Source organism: Ambystoma mexicanum, chromosome 10 (assembly GCF_040938575.1).
Source record: "Ambystoma mexicanum isolate Mex_15411 chromosome 10, UKY_AmexF1_1, whole genome shotgun sequence".
In the NCBI taxonomy this organism is placed as follows: domain Eukaryota; kingdom Metazoa; phylum Chordata; class Amphibia; order Caudata; family Ambystomatidae; genus Ambystoma; species Ambystoma mexicanum.
The window spans coordinates 22,437,593-22,454,429 of record NC_090932.1 but is presented as its reverse complement, the minus strand read 5'-3'; positions in this window follow the sequence as shown (position 1 = coordinate 22,454,429).

The following is a 16,837-nucleotide window of genomic DNA, read 5'->3' as shown; positions in this document are numbered from 1 at the left end:
TACTTAGATGTTCCCCTTGAACCAATTACAATCCCTCGTAGGTTTTTCATTATTTGCCAAGTATTATGAAGTCACTTCTGATGTATTTTGACTATAAAGTCTATGTTTTGTGAAGAAATCTTTGAGAGCCTGAGTGACCGTCAGTTGATGATCATTGTAAACACCTTGCTTTAGATAATTGACAGTAAAACAGTACTTTGCCATCTTCCTGAGTTGGTTCAGGTATCTGGACTTAGAATTACTCTGTGAACCCATGCATTGCATGCACGTTACATAAGGGCCATAAGCTCATGTGGTAGCAGTGAGGATGGTTGAAAAAGATCCAAACTAGTTCTGCTCCAGTGTTTCGCATTATCGAGTATTCTCTGCCATTAGCCGGAAGATCGCAGGGTTTCCTGTGGAGAGCGGTCGATAGAAATAAACTTGCAAGAAGAACCAAGACACTGGGCAGGTCCCCCTTTGATGATGCAGATGGAAGGCGAAGTGGTCGGATTCAAGGAGGAGACGAAACCGAAGGCCTCAAGTTGATTAACGAATGGTGAGTAGACTAAGGGGAATGGTAAATAAGGGCATGGGATTGTAATAATTTTTGACTAACGGGAATATTTTCAAGAGGAAAGGTAGCGCCTAGAAGTGCGGGCTCAAGGGAGTTAGAAGAAGCATCTCAAATGCCAGTGGGGGTATAGTGAAATATATAATGCGTAGTTGGGATTACGTAAGGTGATGTCTCAAACCCTGTACAGGGTATAGAGTAAAGGCGAGAAATAAGGTGATCAAAGTGTTCATAAATGTGTAATATCTGACTAGTCTGAATGTTGTTCGTCGGGTACAAATTTCGAAAGAGCGATAGAGGTTGTGAAAAAATTGAAAAAGTTGAGAAGCAACAGTGATTGAGTGTAGCAAATTGATTGGCGCCAATCAAGAAAATAGATATATCAAGTAAGAGAATGGTTAGGCTATTGAAAATAGAGGTTTGAGCATCGATTGATGGTGCGTGCTCATATTTATTGTATTTAAGACGTTGAAAAGTAGCGATTTAAGCAAAGGTGTAACATTTATTTTAAACAGTCTGGTAAGTATTGACAGTCAGTTTAGACTTCAGATGTCCACAACCTTTTGGAACTCTTCTGTCTCCTGCACACCCAATTGGTATTGTATAGACAATCAAATACTCGATTAATAATAAATCAAGTTAAATAATATCATTTGTGCTCATATTTTTGATAAAACAGATCACACATTTTTACTTAATCATATAATTGTGTAACCCAATTAATTATATTACATCATATTTCATTTGTAAGTGGATCGAGCTGCGTCTTTCACTTAGTTTACTCTTCTGTCTTTCCATCACGGATAGACAATTTTACACAATGAACTTCAGACAGTCTTACATATTGCTAGATGGAATACATCTATATTATGTGGTCTGTTCAGGAGATGTCTATCCAATTATTTATTTCTTTTCCATATCTACGATGAATAATGAATAATTAAAGTTTAATAATTCTTGTGTAGATTAATTCATTACTCCGCTTCTTACGTAGTCTGTCATGATTCTATATTTTGTAATCACCTGAATAAATCTCTCATGGGAAGAATTGAACATACCACATAATATAGATGTATTCCATCTAGCAATATGTGAGACTGTCTGAAGTTCATTGTCTTTCTGTGATGAAAAGACAGAAGGGTACACTAAGTGAAAGACGCAGCTCGATCCACTTGCCTATGAAATGTGATGTAATATGATTAATTGCTTATATAATTGAATGATTAAATAAAAATATTTGATCTGTTTTATCTGAGCACAAATGATATTATTTAACTTGATTTATTATTAATCGAATATTTGATTGTCTATACAATACCAGTTGGGTGTGCAGGGGACGGGAGACTTCCACAAGGTTGTGGACATCTGTTGTATCTACATTTGTTAGTACAACCCAGTGTCAGGGTTGGTTTACACCCCGGCACCCCACCACCTATCTGAAGAGTATTTTATTAATTTAGAAGCTTAGGTGTGCACTAAACCGAGTTGAACATATATGCCCAAGCTCAAACAGTATAGTGCGGAATGGGTAAAAGCTACCGAAAATAAAATGTTCATGCCATGGCCACAAGGGGGATCATTGTCAAAGGCGTTATTGCAACACATGACCACACACTTGTACGCTGCGTACACGGGGAAGAAATTAGAGAAAAGGTTAGCGATTCTAGAGCTCTGGAACATGTACCAAGAAGAAAGAGAAGACCCACCACCTTGAGAGTGGATGCTTAGTCGGTGTAAGGAGGAAGGTGTTGAGCCCTCAGCTGCCCTTACCTCACCTGGAGCAAAGGGTGTTGCAATGGAAGAAATAGGGGTGTATCCTGGAGTTGAAAGCAACAACGGGGTATAGTAATCTGCTATATGAACTCCCCCTGCTTACTGTAGTGACGATAGTCCGGAGGATAATAAGAGAAAGGAAGAGATTAATAAAATCATACAAGACAAGAAAGAAAGGAGTGAACGGTCAGAATTATCCACAGAAATAGACAGGCAGATCAATGGAAAGGAGAGAAGGATAAGGCTGACGAGATAGTGCTCATGCAGAACGAATGGCTAGGAGGACAGGTATTACTTAAGATAGATGGGAAAAGTATTGAGGAAGTTAGGCAAAGAGAAGACAAGGGTGAACAAGAAAGAAAGGATAAAGAACGAGAGAAGAGATTGAGAGAAGACGAGCAGAAAAGGAAGAGCAGGGGGCGATGAGAGCAGATATATCAGGAAGAAATAGAGAGAAAAGAAAAACAGGCAGAAGAACAAAGAAAGTACGATAATAGACAGAGAGAGAGAGAGAAGTGAGGGATAGAAAGAAAAGAAAGAGGTAAGAGGAAGAAGCACAACAATTAAGGGATGAAAGATTACAGAGGCAAAGGGAAGAAGAGGGGAAGACTGAAGGCAAGAGGAAGAAAGAATTAGAAGAGAAGTAGCCAAAGAAATAGAACAGAAAAGGAGACAATGAGGCCTTGATGCCAGTCTCATTTATAAAGAACCAGTAGGGGCAAGCCCAGAAATATGATGGATGGGATAGAATAGAAGAGTTTCTTATGATAAAGGAAGCAATGCCAGCGGAATCTAGAGTAGTATTGGAAGAAGAAGGATTTGATGCGGAAAGGACCGACAAGGTCTAGCAACAGTTAAAGCAATGTAGCAAGTATGGAATTCGAGGGAATAGAGATCAATGCTCAGTATTTCAATTACAGAGCGAAGAAGAACATCAGTTCAGTAATGGACGTAGAGCATTGTCTTTAAGTTGACTGAATCTGGATAAGGGAGAAGGGGATGATAGTCACACTAGTTGGTGGACAACACATGTCAGATGAGAAAAGAGACCTGGTCTTGAGGCAGAAGGAGGGAGCGTGTGTGCCCCCGAAGGAAGCCGGCAAATGGATAAAGAAGTAAGATGGTCTCATCTGGAACAACATAAAAATAGAACACCAGATCCTATAGCATATCCTGAGCATTCCCGAGTACGATCACACAGTGAGAAGGGAGAGACGCTGCCATATGTGAGCAGGTTAAGGTTGTTACCCACAAGGAGACAGACACGGACGATCATCCCTGCCATGGATAGACTAATAGTGGGCTCCAACTATGGGGAAGGGTTTACGCAATTTCCCTTGTTATAAAAAGGGGGAACAAGACCGCAATATATACCATGGCCACAGATGGACAAGGAGAATTTAAGGTGCAAGCTCCCTATTTTGACTTCGGGCGCTTGGAAATGGATATATGAATTAGAAAAAATCACAGGAGGAAATACGCTGGCCATAGGGGATATAAAAGGTCTCCTGACAGCTATTCTTGGAGAAAGGGCTGATGACATATGGGGAAGAGCGGGATATTCAAGTGTGACCGCACAAAACACGGCACATGATGGAGTGCCATTTATTAATTGTAGACCAGACGTTTGGAGGGCATCAGGGTACAGTATCCTGACACATCAGATATGGGAGCAATAATGACACATAAAATGATGGAAGATGAAGACCCAATTGCTTACTTTCAAGATATTCAGGAGAAATGGCAGCTTGAAACTTGCGAGCCGTGGGAAAAGACAGTGGCATTGTTTTACCACATTTAATGTCAGCGGTTGCCTGAGCCAATACAAAGGCAGATGAAAAAACAAGTAGGAATGGAAGCGAAGCCATTGGCTGAGATACAGCTGACAAAAGTACACCATTGCCGGTTATTACAAGAAAAGAACAAGAAGAAAGATGAGAATAGGAAAATAGAGGAAGCCAAGTTAGTACAGAAGAAATTGTGAACATTTGCCATAGAAGGGGCGGTATTGACAAGCAGAGAAGGATTGGGAGTGCAGGAAGCAATGGGTACATCGCAGGAAGCAATATGTGCCCGATGGAGTGAGGAGGATATGGGTTCATAGCACGAAGCAAAGGGTATGGGGTACAGAGGAAGAGGCAGATTTAAAAACAATCAAGGTGGGTTTCAAGGTAAACCGAATGAGAATCAGAGTACCCAGGGAGGATATAACCAAGGGAGGTATGGGGGGGACTTGTCAGAAGGGCACCCCCAGTATGTTGTACTTGTGGGATGACAGGACACATTGCACACATATGTGGGAGCCAAGGGAATGTACAAAATGGACAGTTCTCAAGTGGGAGACAGTTTACCCTCCACCATATAGTACACAGACTAGAGAAGGTTATGCCCAGGATCATACATCTTATCAGATACAAGCACCACAAGGACAGTCACAATAAGCCCCTATGCAGATACAGCAATATGCAAGCACTGGACAAGTACTGACACCTAGCATAGGAGGTGTCCCTGTGGTAGGAGTAAATACTTTCACAGGGACGGGGATGAGCCTGTATCCACACATCTTTTTTTATTATAAATGTTTTATTGGTTTGAAACTAAAATCAAAGATATAGTATAAAAGAAACCTTTAACAGTTTAAGAAAAAACAAGAAAACAATTCCCAAATCCCACAGATCCAATACAACAAAAGATATTTTACATATTTCCAAAAGCAAAAATAAGAATCCCAAATATACCTTATTTCCTACTAATTAAATCTTCTTAATTCCCCCCATATCTCAAACCAATCACTGAGTCAATACATTTGAGCATAGACAAAATATGGCCTTTTTTTCCCCATCAACAACCAATCCTCAATATTCTTTCAAAGTTAGGGATTCCTTCGGGTACTTTCCCATAAAATGTAATCGTTCCTCAGTTAGTCCTTCACACTCCATTGCAATATGGTAGAGCGATTCCACTTTTCTTACAAAAACCACAACTATTATTCTCAAAACCTCTCCGCCGAAGTTTGAGCTGGAATTCTCTTGTAGGCATAATATCTAAATGGCAACAGAACAAGAGGACCCTGTAAAATGGTGAGGGGAACTTGCACAAGTATGTGGGGGGCGGGCGGGGTGGTTGTTTAAACCCTTTTTTTCCCTCCACCATTTAAATGAATAAGGTGTTATTGGTCTTGCTTTGCATGTTTTTATCCAATTGTCTCTTTCCAAAATTGTCTTTATTTTAAAGGGGATTTCCTCTTAGCAAGTCAAGGTCCACCCCAGAGTTGTGCAGTTTCTCCCTCATCAGTTTGGACCAATCATTTTACAATTTTTCATTTGGTTTATGATCTGGTCTTAGAATAATAAGAGGAGGGGGAGCATCCAACATAATGCATTTCCTAAAGAAAGACATTTCCGTCCATATTACTATGGAGACCATGGAGGGGAGACGTAGTTCATGTCAGATTTTAGCTGTGGATAAGGACCTAGGTAGCCTTAAGACCTTTCGCCAAAATTGTCCTTCCATTGATGGCCATGACTTTTTACTTAAGTTGGGAAAGGTCTCTCGCCATAAGTGAGGACTTGTATGACCTTTTGCCGATAAAACGTCAAAATCGGTATCATAGAATAGGTCCCATAAGGTCTATAGATAGCAATTCCTTGATTCGTCAGTTTTCAACGTCATTTTCAGCCAGATCACTTGAGCATATTCATTGGTGTTTCTTTTGATTTTTACTCCCAGATATATAATAGTTTCTACTACACCCAATTGCATATTTTCCACCCTCCATGAGAAAGCTGTTGATTTCTTCTTTCTAGCAGTCGTCATGATTAGAATTTGAGATTTATTTACATTCCTTCTCATGCCATTGATATCTAGATAGTTATTGAAGGCTGTTAATCTGCATTGTAGACCTATTTCTGTTAAATCCAGAAAGACGATATCATCTGCATAAAGCAGCCATGGCAGCTCACAATCATTCAGCTTTGGTGGAAAGGCCCGAATGATGTTTTGTGAGATCCCCAAGTCAGATAAATACAGGCTAAATAGGATGGGTGCAAGCGCACAGCTTTGCTTCAGGCCACCAAATGTCAGAATCTTTCTAGACATCTGTCCTCCCGATCCCAGTCTAATCTGTATGAAGGTGCCTGTATACAGAGCTTGAATTGCCTCTACAATGTCTACTGGGCACATCTAGGCTTTGAATTTAGCCCATAGACAGTTTCTATCTACTCCGTCAAAGGCTTGATGTAAATCTAGGAAAGCCATATATATTGTGGTATTAGTAGCCAGGGTCCTCCGTTTCAGCAGGTTCAGAATGAATACATTTACGGAGCTCCCCACCCCATTTATAAAACCTGCTAATATACTAAGATCGTGTAGGACCACCGATGCAAAAAGCTTTCCTAAAGAGTCCAAGAGGGCAATAGGATGATAGTTCTTAGGATCAGTCCTATTGCCCTTCTTGAGCACTGGCACCACCTAAGCCTCTTGACAGGATTTTGGCACCCGCCTGTTTAACATCACATGTTTAAACAGGGATAGCGTACATTTTTCCCAGGCATCAGGATTGCTTTTCATTATACTATTGGAGACCCCGTTGTAACTTTAGGACACAGGAAAAACCCTCAAATAGTTTAGTAAAATGGCTAGCCCATCTTTCTTCCATCACACCCCCCATCATTTTTTTTTTTACTTCCACCCCCATTGCTAATGAGATCCCACATATTGCGTGAGTTTTTCCCGCATATTGCGCGCAACATTTTCTCAGCATCATTTTGAATTTGTATTGATCTGTGACCTTTTACCCATTTCTTATAGGTTTGACTACATTTTTTCAGCTATGGAGGTCATAGTATCTAGGCATTTCATTTTCCTCACCTCTGCCCGATAGAGTCGACGTACTTTCACCAATTCGCTATCATATGTGTGTTGTTTAGGCTCGAGGTTAGAGGAGCCATTTTTCCTTGCTTTTTGAATGAAGCTTTTTAAGATCCATGCATATTCCACCAACTGATCATCTTTAGCGATCTCTTGATCTAACCATGATGCCAAATGGAAGTTTTCCCCAGTCTATTCAGACCTTCATTAACCTCTACAGGGGGCATGATTGCATTTTTGTATCTACCCATTGGGCCCTCCATAGTGATATATAGTAATTGATGATCACTCTGGGGCAACTGTATGACCTCAAACCTAGAGATAATTTTCCCCAATGATGAAGAAACAAAACAAAAATCCGGACAAGCCACCTGTGTACCATTCCTCCAGGTATACGCACCGGGGCAGTCACCCACAGTTTGGCCATTCAACACTCCCAACTCTTGCCTATCCACTGCTTCCATCCATCTCCGAGCCAAACCTTCAAGATTCTCACAATCTCCATCGATAAGTATATCAGACTTTCCCCCCTCTATGAGAGATTGGTCGACTTTCTCCATTATCGCCCCCAACCACTTTTCCATTAAGGAGCCCTTCATACCTCTATATACATTTATTAATACTAGTTTGGAGATCCCATTTGTATGTAGAATTTCAATCTCCAATATCTGGGTAAATGTGTTGGTCATATGGTATTGGATAAGCTTAAAACCACAGTCTACTTTGATTAAGGTCAATAGACCGGAATAAGGTCTACCTCGCTTCCCTTTTAGAGCCGGGTTTAAGTAGACTTCGTATCCATCACATGCCGGCTTATTTCGTAACCATGTTTCTTGGAGGCATATAATGTCATAGCCCCCAAGAATAAACCCTTTATCTGTGAACAGGAATTCGAAGCCACGAGTGTTCCAAATACCCACTCTTATTTGTTCACTTACTTCTTTACTACTAAAAATCTATTCATCCCTCGCTTTGATCAGACTTCCAGCAAGCCAGATCCAATCTGTATGACCAAGAACTTCTTTTCGTACTGGAACGGGTTTTTGTTTTCCGTGGCTGCTACAGTCTTCATTCCTAATCGTGAACCTCCCCAACTGGCACATCTCGTTTTTTGATATAGTCCTTGTCTGCCTTTTTGGTTCTGCCTCTACTTTCCTTATTGTTTTTTTCAGATCTTTAAGTAGAAATGATTTAGCAAGATGATTCTTAATTTGATGTAGTTGAGGAGATCCCTTCTTCACTTTGTTGTGGGGATAGCGACAAATAGTTACGGAGATCATATCCCAGGGAGAGTAGTTTTTCACTTTGTTCCAGCAGTGCTTCCTTCTTGAGAGTGGAATCTAGATGTGCAATTACAGGATCTTCTGATTGAGATTCCACTACCTTTATATCTTCAGTGGAACTTTTGATCTGTTACTATCCTCACCAGTAGTAACTTAGGGATCTCCTTAGATTTGTTATGATGGTTAGAAAACTGTTTTTCCGGAAGTTGGGCTGGGATTTCTAGCCGCCTTACTTGTTTGCTTAATTTCCCTCCTTACATAGATGCTTTACTTTATTTTGACACTAGGGAGGTCATTACGACCTTGGAGGTAACCATGGTGCAATTTGCTGCTTGGTTACCACCTTACCGGGTACCGGGTCCGGGTTCCTTGAATGAGGAATTACCGGGCCATTCCAACCTTGGAAGACCCGGTAATTCCTCATTCAAGGAACCCAGACCCGGTACATCCCCATTCCCATTCGTGCCCCCATAGGGCTTAATGGGAATGGGGAGGGAGCTAACAACGGGCCTGTTAATAACGGGCCTGTTTTTTAGCTCCCTGGTCTGCTAGTAAAACCTGCTAAGGGCGCCTGGCTTTACCAGGCGCCCTTTACGGGTCCCGTGAGCAGACTCGTAATGGGGCAGTAAGGGGTTGACGGCTCCGGCACCATTACTGGCGCCGTTAACCCCTTACCGCCAAGGTCGTAATGACCCCCTAGATCTTCCTCAGTCAGCCACCGGGGACGGTACATCTGCTTTTATTTATTTATCTTTCCATAACATTGAACCACTTTGTTGATCCATAGTTTGGAAGATTGGAGCTACTTTTGGGGGTCCAACAATGCGCGCTCCCTTATTCGTCTTATTTTCTTTCCCATATATTAGTGCTTCTTGCTTTTCATTTTCTTTCCAATCTCAGGCACCTAGATTGTTCCATTGTTCATCTTCTTCACCCTCCATGATATCCAGGAGGTCACTGATGCATCTGATTTGAATGAGAATTCTTCCATATTGCTACTAGGATTTTGATTTTGATCGACCTCTATTACAAACTCTTTGGATTGTGCTAGATTTAAATGTATCTCTTTTCATGGTCTTTTGGTATTCCCAGATGAGTCCAATCGAGTTGGAATTTGTAAATTCCTTAGAAATGCTCTTGACCCATTCTTCTTTCTTTTTGATATCAGCTTCAGATTTGTTTATTTCTTTTCCTGTAGGACATCAGTCTTCTTATCTGTCGCCTAGTTCTTTCTTTATTGGGTAGCAGGGAGGAAGATGATTTAAAAATTGAGAAGACATTTTTCTTACCGATTCTACGTTTGTTTTTTTGTCAGATCAATAATTGTTTGTGTTTGTCCAACAACAATAGAAACGCCAACTTCAGTTTCCGATTCGTAGTTGGCACGGGGGATATGTTGATCCATAGCTATTTCTTGTTCTTTTGTCTTCCAATGCTCCCTCATCCACTTCCCATATTTTAGGATAGTGTCCATTAAGAGAGTTTTATCCACGTTCTCACTCCTGGCCAGATCACATAGCCTTCTCTGCCAGGAGGTTTCAGCTTCCACATCAAGCCGTTCTTCCAATTTCCTTGTGAAAGTTTCCAGATTAGCCAGTTTCAACTACAGTTTACAGTTACAGTTTACAGAAAGGGGATAGGGAGATAGTCAGAGAGGCCATTACTGTGTTTGTAAATTGGCCAAATCCTCTGTAGAGGTGCCTCCTTCCTGACCTCTTCCCTCTCGTATGTTACTGTAAAATCTAACCATACCCGAATCTACTGAGGAAGAGTCGTTAGGCGACGCATCTGTGCTATTAAAACAATCCTCCTCTTCTTTATCAGTTTCCTCCAAGGAGGTGCCCTTTCGCACTTTGTCACCTTCCAGACGCTTGGTTGGATTTACTGGCATTTGCGCTGGCATTTGCAGGGATCTTTCAACTGCACCTGTTGTATCCAAACCAGTTTGTGACTAATCACCTTCCAGCATTTGTTTGGAATCATTTGTAATAGCCCTTTTATTCAGAGCAGGGTCTTCAACCGGGGCCTGCAATTTGTCTTTTATAAACTATAGGCTCTGACATCTTTGGGTTGAGATTTTCTCAGATAGGGCTGATAGGTCCGCAGACAATTTTGCTGCAAGGTCAAAATTAGAGGGCCCCAGCATTTGCTTTGGATCTTTAATGACTTCAGTATCCTTCGGAATATCTGGGCTACCATGGCCACCCATTTCAGGTTCGCCTATTTCATTATTTCGGGTGCCATTCATTAGATCACAAGCTTGCGGGTCAACTACATGTGTAGGAGAGTCAGCGATCCTTACTGAGGGTCCATTTTCATGCACACTTTCAGCTGGCCTTAAAAAAGAGTTGATAGTCAAGGCAAGTGTTTTTGTTGTCTGATCAATGCCAGCTGTACCCAATTTAACCTGTAGGCGGGTCCTTGCTCCCACTTGATTTAATGGCTCCATGCTTCTTTTTCCTTGCTACGTACAAGGGCCCAACCCGCTAGATACTGCCTGTCAATTATTAGGAGTGCTAAGCGGTGAAACTTTCACTGGCAGCCCTCGGCGCACGGCCACATTATCAAAAGGCAGAGGTTTCAAAACAAGGGGTGCGGGCGCTGAGTCCTCCACTCCACTTGTCACCAATCACCAGTTATTTTTAAGAATAATTATTAATCTTGTACACAGCAAGAGAAAGGCATGCCAACAATCACTGAAATAGGCTTGCCTTCCGCTAGTCAAAAGTCTGCTATCGCCTTCAAAGCAGATTTAATACAGGGAAGTTGCGTGAGGGCTAAAGTGCCATCAAAGGCTCCACTTACCGCATTTGCGGTTAAACAGTTCTCCCTTGCTGAAGCTTACGATGGCTGGTGATTCTTAAGTGTATGTGGTGGTGGAAGCCGAGTATACCTCCGTCAGTGGTCCCTCTACGCTAACATTTGCCAACACTCCCACACACGCTCCGCATATGCTGGAGCAGAGGATTTTAATGATGAGGCTCCTCCTCCAAAGTCTGGTCCGGAAACAGCCACTGCAAGCAGACTGGAAACAGGGTTCAATCTGGGAAAATGCAGATAGACGCCACACACGGCAACACGCCCCGCACACCCTTGCATACGCTGGAGCAGGGGGTTTTAATGATGAGGCTCCTCCTAGAAAGTCCGGTCCGGAAACAGCCACTGCAAGCAGACTGGAAACAGACTGTAATGTGGGAAAATGCAGATAGTCGCAACACTCACCAACACTCCCTCCACAATAGGACAGCTCACAGGGTGACTTGATGTGTTCAGTACTATCGGTGACACCAGACCACCAAGGGGAACCAGAAGTTGATGTAGACACTGGAGCAACTTGTTCATGTATACGAGAAGGAAAATATGCAATGTCAGGAATTCCCATAGAATGCACAAGGGTTATCTGGAGCTACGAGTCGGGTTCCTTTTACTGATAAATTACCAGTCTCTATTTTGTATTTGTTTATTATTTGTAAAGCGCACCTCACCCTGAGGTAGCTGGGTGCTGGAAGGCTTAACATGTTACAAAAAGTACATACATAGATAAACACAGTTGGGAAGACCCAGGTTACTGGTAGGTCTGAGGTAGCTTGTGCTGGAAGGCTTAACATGTTACAAAAGCACGTGCATAGGTAAAGACAGTTGGGTCAACCAAGGTTACAGATAGGTCTGGTGCAATAAATAAGAAATTAGGTGATAGAGTGACAGCAGCAAAAAGACATACATGAACATAGCTAACGCTGGCATGAAAATGAGAGACGGATATGTGCGTCTATGTGGGAGTGCCTGATGGGCCTCAGATGATAGCTTTCTCCGAGAGCCAGCTTTTTTACTTTTGTTCTGAACATCCCAAGGGAGGGTTGCATTCTAATGGTAGGGGGTAGAAAGTTCCAGAGTTTGGCGGCTTGAAATGGGGAGCTAGCGCCACCTGCGGTTTTTAAGTTAAACCACGGGACTGTGAGGAGTTGGGAGTGGGTAGATCTAGTAGGACGGGTCGGTTGGTATTTGGAGAACTTGTTGGCCAAGTACATGGGTGCAGAGTTAGACAGGCATTTGTGGGTGATTGCTAGAGCGCGGAGAGCTATTCTGTCGCACACAGTCAACCAGTTTGAGTTCTGTCTTAGGCTCGAGATGTGGCTGGATCTACGAAAGCTTAATGCCGACCTTAGTGAGTTATTCTGTAAGACTTGGAGTCTATTGAGATTGAGTTCTGAGGAACCTAGGAAGAGCGTGTTACAATAGTCTATTTTAGGAGGCGCCAGGGCTCTTCCTAACGTCATGCAGCTAGCTGGGGAGAGGTAAGATTTACACGCGTTAATCAGCTTATTGGTGTGGGCTGTAGATGATGCAATTGTGCTAACTTGTCTTTTTAGTGATAAACTAGAGTCCAGGTAGACTCCAAATGCTTTTATTTCTTTTGCGACTTTAATTGGGTTGTTGTCTATATTAAAGGATGTGTATTGTAAGTCAAGTTTGGTTAGGCGGGCTTGCGTACTGACAATCAAGAGCTCAGTTTCTTCGTAATTTAAACAAAGGCTGTGAGCTGCCATCCATGCCTGGATTTCGAGGTATATGTCATTGATTAGCTTAGTTTCCCTTTCGTAGCATCCTGACAGTGTGATGAGGACCTGCGTGTCATCTGCGTAGTTTGTGTAGGTGACACCCAGGTAGTCGAGGTGGTCGAAGAGGAGCTTTGTGAAAATGTTGTATAGCATTGGTGAAACGCAGGAGCCTGTGACATGTATAGGACATGTATAGGAGAGTGTGAAATGTCTGCGCCCTTGTCATATTCACGACAGGACACCAGTAAATATTTTGGGAGGAGACTTAATGACGAAACCTAACATGAGGATTTTGTGTACTGATCAAGGAATCCACTCCAAGAATACACTATTTAAACATGGGAGAGTTTATACTGGCGCTCACAGTAGCTCTGCGAAGCATTCTGGTAGATCCCAAGATTTTTCTATTTGGAGTGAGCATTTAACTGACGTGGTTACCTGGCTTGGTGGGGAAGATTGTGAGAATGCTGGATGAATTCCTGTTTAGACCACAAATACCTATGGACGAGGAGGGTTGACCATTCCTATAGAATTGGAGGCAGCCATAGTACAAAGGGAAATGGCAATGCTCGAAGGAGTAGATGATGAGGGTAGACCATGGAGGACAGTGATAGCTCTTGAACACATCCTCCTGGGATCTCTTTGAGCTCACAGTTCCTGCCCCTGCTGCCGAGAGCACATCCTCCTGGGATCTATTTGAGCTCGCAGTTCCTGCCCCGCCCCCCCCCTGAGCACATCCTACTGGGACCTCTTTGAGCTTGCAGTTCCTGCCCCTGCTGCCCAGAGCACATCCTCCTGGTATCTGTTTAAGCTTCTAGTTCCTGCCCCGGCCGGCCCGAGCACATCCTCCTGGGACCTCTTTGTGCTCGCAGTTCCTGCCCCTGCTGCCCAGAGCACATCCTCCTGGGATCTCTTTGAGCTTGCACTTCCTGCCCCGGCCCGCCCCAAGCACATCCTCCTGGGACCTCTTTGAGCTTGCAGTTCCTGCCCCTGCTGCCCAGAGCACATCCTCCTGGGATCTCTTTGAGCTCCTAGTTCCTGCCCCGGCCGCCCCGAGCACATCCTCCTGGGACCTGTTTGAGCTTGCAGTTCCTGCCCCTGCTGCCCAGAGCACATCCTGCTGGGATCTCTTTGAGCTCGCACCTCCTGCCCCTGCTACCCAGAGCACATCACAGTTCCTGCCACTGCCACCCATAGCACATCCTGCTGGGATCTCTTTGAGCTTGCAGTTCCTGCCCCTGCCGCCCAGAGCACATCCTCCTGGGATCTCTTTAAGCTTGCAGTTCCTGCCCCGACCCACCCAGATCACATCCTGCTGGGATCTCTTTGAGCTCGCAGTTCCTGCCCCTGCCACACAGAGCACATCCTCCTGGGATCTCTTTGAGCTCACAGTTCCTACCCCTGCCCGCCCTGAGCCCCTCCTTCTGGGATCTCTTTGAGCTCGCAGTTCCTTCTCCGGCACACCCAGATCACATCCTGCTCGGATCTCTTTGAGCTTCACTTCCCTCCCCTGCCACCCAGAGCACATCCTGCTAGGATCTCTTTGAGCCAGGGGTGCACTGGTAACCAAAAGAGGCCCTGGAAATAATTTTAAAGTGGCCCCATATTACACCCTTTTCCGGTGAAAACGTTTGGAAATACCACACAAAAGCCGCCCAGGGTGCAGAGGCCTGCCAGGAAATCTCCAGAGTTCCTTGTAGGCGAGTCCACCCCTGCCCGGGGTGCAGAGGCCTACGGGGAAATCTCCAGAGTTAACTATAGCCAGTCCAGCCCTGCTTTGAGCTCGGTTTTTACTGTCAAGATGTTACGTCGTAAGTATGAAGTGGACATGCCCGAGCCTCGTTCTGGCCATGCATACGCAGATTGAATAAAGACGTTCCGTATGGCAGTTGCCGCCGGGACCTCATAAGCAACACACGTATCTCTGTGTCTCTGTGTACAAGTGTGTGCGTGAGTGCGAGTGAGGCGGCCTGAAGGATCATTGGTGCGCGCGAGTGCATCAATCCCACACCCTTTCTCCAACGCAGCCCGGACCCGACACAATAGCGAGCAGCCATTTTGTTTTCGGCGCGTGGCGTAGTTGCGGCCCGTGTGGGTGCTCATGCGCTACCCGTGTGCTGTGGAGAAGCAGAAATCCAATTTTTGGAACCCTCGTGGTCTTGACCCATCTGGAGGGCCACGAATTTGGTCTGTGAGGACCCCATTTCTCTACATGGTGGAGAGCATGCCTACCAAGCAAAGGAACACAACTTCTGGAGCTCACTGAAGGTGAGGGCACACCACAGGTCACCCCCTACACGACCAGGGCTGCGATAGACCCGAGAAGAACAGGTTTGCGGCCTCTATCTTGAAGGGAGGTTCCTGTGCGACCTGTGTGGATGGGTGACAGCGACGGTGAGACAGCCGCACCGGTAAGGATGGCCCGGCAACAGCAAGGTTCGTTAGCACCCATGCAGGAGTTTGATACCTCTGGCCCACCCTCGAAACTGGGACCCAAGTGGCTCATCTGGATAAAGAAATTGGACATGTTTTTCAGGGCGACGGGGGAGGATGATGACGATGCGAAGGTTGCCAAATTGCTATACTCGGCAGGCACTGAGGTACTGCGCATATACGAATCATTAAATCTCCAAGTGGTGACGTATGCTGCTGTCAAAACTGCGCTCCAGAACCACTTTATCCCATTGTCCAACGTAGATTTCGACAGGTTCGTGATGTGTGGGGAGAGACAACACGATAATGAATCCTTGGACCAGTTTTGCGCACGACTGCATCAACTTTCGAGCACATGCAGGTGGGACAATGAGGAGGTAATGATTAGGAACCAGGTGATACAGGGATGCAGCTCCAGCAAGCTAAGGAGGGAGATCCTGAGAGAGCAAGGCATGGCACTAATGCAAATCCTGGACAATGGCAGGGTGTATGAGCTCGCTGAGAGCAGAGGCGCGAAAATGGACGCTGCAGTACACCCGTGCAAAGGAGAAGAAGCATTTGCCATAGGGAAGTCCACCCCAGCAAAGACACGCTGGAGCCAGAAGCACCAAGAAGCATCCTCCACTCAAGGCTCCCCGGCAGTGTGCCTGTACTGCGGGTACGACTTGCCACACACAAAAGAATGTCTGGCAAAATCAAGGGTGTGTGGGAGGTGCAATACCCCTGGCCACTATGCGAGGATGTGCCGAGCGGCAGCCCCAGTAACGACGCACAGAGGACCCGCAAGGGAAAGTGGGGGCGGTTTCAGGAGACCACGAAGCATCGCAGCGCTGGAACAGAAAGCCCAGAGGCTCAACATTGCAGAGGAGGAGGGGGATGACAAAGAGATTTTCTTTATTTCAAACCTTGCCACAGGCACCAAGAGAAGGAGGCAACCCACTTATGTCGTAGACATCCAAGGTGCCCCCACAGCTGTACCGATTGACACAGGGGCCTCTGTGTGTGTGTTGGCCATGGAGCACTACAACACAATCCCTGGTCCACCGCCGCTAGACAAATCAACGGCGAGAATCTACACATTTGGGGGTGACACGCCTTTGCCGATACTGGGCGTCTTCGTTGCACCTGTGACACATGGCCCGAAGGCCATCAAGGCACGATTCTACGTCACCGACGTCAGTCCACACTCACTTCTGAACTGCACCGCATCAGAGGCCCTTAACATTGTGCACTTTACACTTGCAGTATATCAGGCCGATATTGAACAACTTTTGGGTAAGTTCACTAGCATCTTCCAAGGGGTGGGCAAACTAAAAGCAGACCCAGTACGCCTCCATATTGATGAGACAATAAGACCCACGGCACTC